General features: G+C 31.5%; 1 long non-coding RNA gene across 1 annotated transcript; it reads right to left on the bottom strand.

Annotated features, from left to right (window-relative positions):
* Positions 1 to 4,751: 4,751 nt before the first annotated feature.
* LOC148787190 (uncharacterized) lies at positions 4,752 to 6,351 on the bottom strand. The gene is made up of 3 exons (XR_016066610.1): positions 6,269 to 6,351; positions 5,691 to 5,757; positions 4,752 to 4,870 (listed from the first exon to the last, which is right to left on the bottom strand). It is a non-coding gene; the product is annotated as an uncharacterized LOC148787190 (long non-coding RNA).
* Positions 6,352 to 6,969: the final 618 nt, after the last annotated feature.

Here is a 6,969-nt window from a genome sequence, read left to right as displayed (position 1 = left end):
TGGATTTTGAGTTTACCTGTTCCAGCACTAGATCACTCCTCCGACAACTATAGAGTATAAAAGTTGCAACCTCCTTTAATGAGCGGAAGTTTTGAGAGACTCTATCACGAATATAGTACTATTGCATGAAAATTTGGTTCAAGAAAGTTAGTTATATTACATTAGTTTTGCATAACTAAAAAATTTACAGATTATTGATGTAAAGTATTAAAAAATTATTACCTTATCACTTGCATTCGAGGCATTGCGCTTTCTCTTTTGTAATATCCAACCCTCTAGTCGTTCCTGTAGGGATAATTTATATCTTGGTTGGATTTTTATTGTCTGAGTAATTTCCGATAGAGGGTCCACATCTTGTTGGAGAGGGACTTTTTTCACTCTTACGTCCAACTTGCCTTCATTATCTTTCTGTCACACGCTTCATTTGTTAGGAGGTCCACCACATTATCCCTTTATCTGAAAGTGTACACAAAATTACATTTCAAACTTCTTTTCGTAACATGAATTTAAGCCAAAATATGTTGCAACAACTAGTTACCTCTATGTTGTGACTTTGTTAGTAAAGAAATATTTTTAGCATCGATTTCTATCTAGATTCTTTTGAGAGCATATTTTTCGATCAATTTAAAACATTAATGAAATGATCATTTGATAATGTAAATACTCAAAACTACAAATACTACATCTCTTTGGTTATTATACACAACTTTGCATGCTCCCACCTCTTAGGATTTTCTTAAGCAGCACTATGGCAGGAAGTTCATATGGGAAGTGAATCCATATGTCATCAACATTTGAATCACTTATCCTTTATTGTCCTTTAAATACACTTGCTTTGGCAACAACTATAACTGGTGATACACCCTCAAGATGATTGTTCAAGCTCAAAAACAATGACCGAGGTGTTTGGATTGTTTCATGTCGTCCCACCAAATCATAGAACAAACTACGATATAAGGATATGTATATGTCCTTAGTGAAGGAGGCTGTTGTCAGCTTCCGTTAATGATGAACTATCATTATTGCCAAATCCGCTATTAGAAGCTACAACTGGAAAAAACTAGCAAGGAATTCCAGCACCTGCGCACTTTAAAACTTCGAAAGAACATATGTGCTATGGTCTTAATATGGGAACAACACTAGGAATTAAATGCCACTGCTATTGTTTGTTGACCTGCAATCAATCATTCAGCAATTGCCATGAAAATATTGATATTGAAGGTATAATAGTAGGCTGTTGGAAACTATAATAAATATTGAAGAACCGTTGCATCACAAACTAAATGCAAAGTGACATTAATCAAAAGATCCCTATCATATGAGGGCCGCTAAACCACTTGTCAGTAGAATTCTCATTTAGCATTACCGCGATATAAAATGCTTGTTTTAGAAAAGAGTTTTCATGGGTTACCAATATGTCATTTTTGTATTTATACCATCATCTCAGCAATGGTTATAATTATTAGAATTGACATAGATGACATCACCCTGATTCAAAAACCACTGTACTGCATAGCCCTATGCAAAATCTGCCTCTATTTGGTATATCATGTAACCCACCACCATTAATATGAATTTTTTTTGTAGTCATTTAATCGTCTTAGCTTCCCCACAACCACTTTTGTAGTATCTTTACCACCCTATGTGCATGCCCAAATAGAGTTGTTTCAATATTGTCACTCTCTAAGTTGGCCACTTTAGATTTTGGTCACTAACACCTTCATCACAAATTGCATCATCACCATGCTACATGGATATAGCATTGTACTTGACGCATAATGACATGTTGCACCACCATTTATATCTGCAGGTAGTGATCGATGCATTGCCGCCTTTCTTACCCGATATATTTCATTCCAAATCCACACGAAAACAGCGGTCCTCTACCTAGTATTATAAATGGGTCTTTCAACTTGCAACAGCTGTAATCTTGGTCATGGGTTATTTCTTTATTGACAGACTTCAGTGCTAACTAAATCTTTGTAAAAGTTTGAATTTCTCTTCAACTTGTTATGAAGTGATTAAAAATCAACCGTATTAAGAAGCTACTTTATCTCATGCTTAGTGTAAAGTATTACTAGCTTATCTACATGAGCAAATTTGAAAGGAAAATAAGTTACATTGATCAAATTTTCGTTGTTGGATTATATTATTTGTATAGAGTAATTTGGATTTATATATCAACAAAATTGGTTACATTGAAAGGTTCAAAAATGTAATTACAAGTAAGATATCCTGATTGGGAGTTATTAAAGAAAATATGCTTCGGATATAAAAAAAGTTGGCAAATTGAGAAAGATATATAGAAAACTAAATAGACAGATTGATCAGAGAGCCGAGACCAGAAATATTAAAAGTAACATTTATTGTCCTAAGTATGAAAAACGACATACCAAGAGATCTAATTTTGTGACGCCTTCTAAATCATTGCATGGAAAACCAATGTTGTGAACTAAAAGACTTATTACAAAAAAATAATATATGTATGGTGATGAAGAGAGAATATATAATAGTTGCAACAATTAATACCTTTATGGGGCTTCCAAAGATGAAACAATGAGAAATGTTTTTATCAACAAATCATTGTAAATAAGAAAAACTGTAAATAATTATGGAAGATAGCCTAATTAATGTCTTCTCCTCTCCATTAATGTAATTAATAGTTAGTACTCTAAGTTGAGGCCGCAATCTTTTCTTGTGGTTTAATTTTTTTTTTCAATTTTAATTTTATTTATTTATTTACTATTCTTTTTCCTCCTTTCGTACTCTTTTCACTACCACAAAATATTTCGACATTTGTGATATTCTATTTTCTCCACAATACCCTCAAACGTTTATATTTTCTCGAAAAGAAAGTTGGTCAAGTACATATCCAAATCTGGGATGTTCTCCCCAAGTTTTAAATTTGAATTATTTAATTAATCAAATCTTCAGGTTTCGAGTCAAAGAGATGCAATAATCATTTGGTTTCTTAATCATATTATCATCATTCAACAATCAATTATAATGGATATTGATGTATGAAATGTGCTCAACTATTTTTTCCACTATTTTTGTTCATTGTGCATAGAGTATTCATCATATTCATGCTTCCCAAAAATAAAGAATTACTATTATTTTTTTTATTGGTCATAGGGATCTCACATTATATCTTGTAATTGAGAAACTTCCACCAAACTAATGTTAATTCAATGGTCATGGACTAAACACATGGTTGCTAGTCGCTGATCAAGATGCCTAAACAGTCGGGCTCAAGAGGGACTCAACCTAGGATGTAATTGACCCAATAAAGAAAAGTTGGTTGGTCCAATCTAGGCCAATCTTAGGCCAATTCCAAGTATCAATACTTGGGATAGGCCCAACCCAATGACCTAGGACCTCCTAACCCTGGGTCAAGTTAGCGGGCCGACCTAATCGAGCCACTTCTTTTTTTAATAATACATGACATATAAGTTTTATTTTATTTTCATAGCTTAACTATTCTATATTTTTTTATACTTTTGAAACTCTAAAAATTTTACCTTTATTCCTCTACTTCTATATTAGTACAACAATTCACTAAAATTCATTGTTATTTTTTTAAAAATGTATTTTAAATCTTTTTTGGTCTTTATGTGGTCTTAGCTACTTCTTTTTGTAGTTTTGATTGTTTGGTTTAATTTATAATTTATTTATTTAAAATAAAAGCATAAATTATTTAAGTTTGTTAAAATAGTATCTCATCTTCATTGAAAAAAAAAACAAAAGAAAACAGGCACAATCAGGTTTGGTTTGAGATTAGGCCAGGTCATCACCACTGCTTTTGCACTTTCTCTTCATCCCCCGTTTTGTGCTTAATTTAAGGTAAAATTAGTGAAATAAAAATTACTGTTTTCAAATATGAGTTTAGTCACTAGCTACTGGTCATGGTAAGAAACTATATGAAAAAATAAGGAAAAAGAAAGACAATTTTTTATTGAGCATTTGTTTAAAACTGAAAAATTTAAAGTAGTGATGAAGTTAAAATTGACACTCAAAAGTTGACACTCAAAAATGAAGTACACCTTTCTTGCAAGTTCAATCATTTTGCGTTTATTGAATTTGACAGTACTTTTAACGAAGGATCTATTGAAATTCGTTTTCAAAGGATGGATATTTTGCAAAAAATATATGTGGTAGGTGTGTTTTAATCTGAAAAATGTAATTAATGATTTGATATATAAAGATAGGTATAGACTAATGTCACTTGATTCATAATTTTAGTGATTATTACACTTTGATGACTGGATTTGAAATTGAATTGCAATTATGTTAAAGTTATACAGATATACTAATGTGTGTAAGAATTTTTTGCACCAATTTATTTGGTTCTTTGCCACCACAGAACATATTACTTTCAAATATTTTTAAAAGAAAAATCAATTGACACTTTTGAATCCATTAATCCCTATATATATATATATTTATATATATATAATAGACACTTATAAAAACAAAAAGAATAACAAAGACTAGAGGGTTGGATGTTACAAAAAATAAAGCACCTTGTGGATTATCCATGTAGCACCCCCTTCGCTACAAGAGCTATATCTACCCTAAACGTCATAGTTATAGTAATCCCTGTGTTCATATATATACTTTTGCACATAATCATCTAATCAATTTGCATACGTAATCACAACGTCATAACGACATAGTCAACCCACAACATCATATATATACAAATCAAACACCACAAGTGATCCACCACAGTTGATCGCTACGCCTATGTTCTCTTTATACAAACAAAATTAGATTTGTACTCTAGCTGACAAGAGGAGAAAACAGCATACCTGCCTGAGTATAGTGCGTAGACCTATTATTCAACAGTCAGATACCTCAAAGTCTACTCCTGAAAGAAAATATCAACAGAGGGATGAGCCTGCCACTCAATAAGTAAATAATCAGCCCTATCTATATATGTATATGAAACACAGCCCAAACAGGACAAGTAGGCAACATGCATGGATTACAGTCAATTGTAATACACCACATAGCTATCTCACAATAAAATAATCAATTAAACTTCCTTTCTCCTAGTTTGCTTACCAGAAGGTGATTATCATGTTTTTCCCGTCAACTCAATCTCACCGTTATATAAATTTAAGTGAATCCCCTTGACAGCCGGCTCATCAATCTCATTTCGCAGCATAGCTCTTTTCAATTCGCATCATAGCTCTTTTATTTCGCATCATAGCTCTTTTCACATCGCATCTTTTTCATATCGCATTAAAGCTCTTTTCACATCACATCTTTTTCATATCGCATCAAAGCTCTTTTCATTTCTTTTTTTTTCTCATATCGAATCAAAGTTCTTTTAATTTCATTTCACCTTATAGGCTTTTCAACACGTCAAATGGTATTCACGCTACAATATATATTCAACTTCCACAACTCCCTCATTTTCAAATATCACCATTCTTGTAAGCAATTAGTAATGTAAAACAGTATATCCATATATTCTCATTTTCAGACATCCACAACACATCAAACAACAACATAACATTTCAACGTATTTTTCATTCCACGTACACAATACCATCAATCAAATCAAATCATTCACCACTCATATATTTTCAGATAAATCAATGTCAGCACGAACCACAAATTCATATAACAGTAAAACCACAAATGCAGAAAGCATATATAGATAATACTAATTATTTACTTACCTCAACCTCACAACGTTTCTTTCTACTCAATCGCTAATTGTCAGTCCTTTCACCTCATCCCCGTATCCTATAATGAGTTATACCACATACAATTAATATATCGAGAATATCATAATTTCTTTTAAATACAATATTAAATATTATTCGTACAATTTCTACTAATTCTTTAATATTCCACTTCTATCGAAGTACAAATCTTCGTTTTTCCTCTTTATTAACATACCATTTATTAAATATAATTTTCGGAATATTTCTACGGATTTCTTATCAATTTCTCGCTATTATATAATTTAATTAAATAACAATACGTAGAATTGCGTATTTGGTTAACAATTCTGATGGAATTATATAAATTGGCTATAGCAACATTCAAATCTAATAATTTTAATAATCTAATTAACCAACGACATCATTTTTATATCTGATTCTATATTTAATTAGACACTATTTTAAATAGCCAAACCCGTAAAATATTCCGATTAAATGATACATCGCTTAGTATAAATAATATTTAATAAACGGACTAATTAAATAATATAATTTTATCAATTAATAAGAATTAAAATTAAAATTCTTACCTCCCGCGCCAACTGAAGAAGAACAGAAAAATTGCAGAATATGCAGTGAAATGGTTTGAGAATATTATATGTATATATATATATTATGTGCTTATCATGGGGGTGGGGCGGTGGGTGATGGCCCACCCCTCCCCCAATTCATTTTTCTTTCTTTTTCTTCCCCGTCGACTCCTCGTACGCGTATCACAGGGCTCACCTTCAAAATATCTGGATCATACAAACTTCTCATTCAGTGGAAAAAACCTTACCAAGACTAGTTGCCTCAACGAATTGATATGCTTTTGCTCTATTCCTTTTCTTTCGTCTTTTTCTATTGTTTTTTAAATTTAATTTAAACTTTTCTCAAAATACCCATTACGTCCTTCTTAAATTTTTTAATTAATATAATTTGTCCCCAAATATTATAACAAACTCCAATTTAATCCGTTCGAGTTTTATTATATTCCAATTAGGGAACATAATTTATTTACTAATTAACTAAGTTTTATAAAAATTACCAATTAATCCCCCAATTAGATATTATAATCTTTGGGGCGTCACAATCCAACCCTCTAAGATTGACCATCCTCTAGCAGCTTCTGCAACTTCTCCTGCAAAACAAACAAAATTATTAATACTTTTAAGCAAGAATTAATTTTTTTTATAAAAATAATATTAATGCTGTAGCTACTTACCTCCACCTCCAACGCCCTCGGCCCGCT

This window comes from Sesamum indicum, linkage group LG8 (assembly GCF_026168435.1).
Source record: "Sesamum indicum cultivar Baizhima isolate 11 linkage group LG8, ASM2616843v1, whole genome shotgun sequence".
NCBI classification, from domain to species: Eukaryota; Viridiplantae; Streptophyta; class Magnoliopsida; order Lamiales; family Pedaliaceae; genus Sesamum; species Sesamum indicum.
Note: the sequence above shows the minus strand (reverse complement) of the source record. Positions and strands in the feature narration are given on the sequence as shown.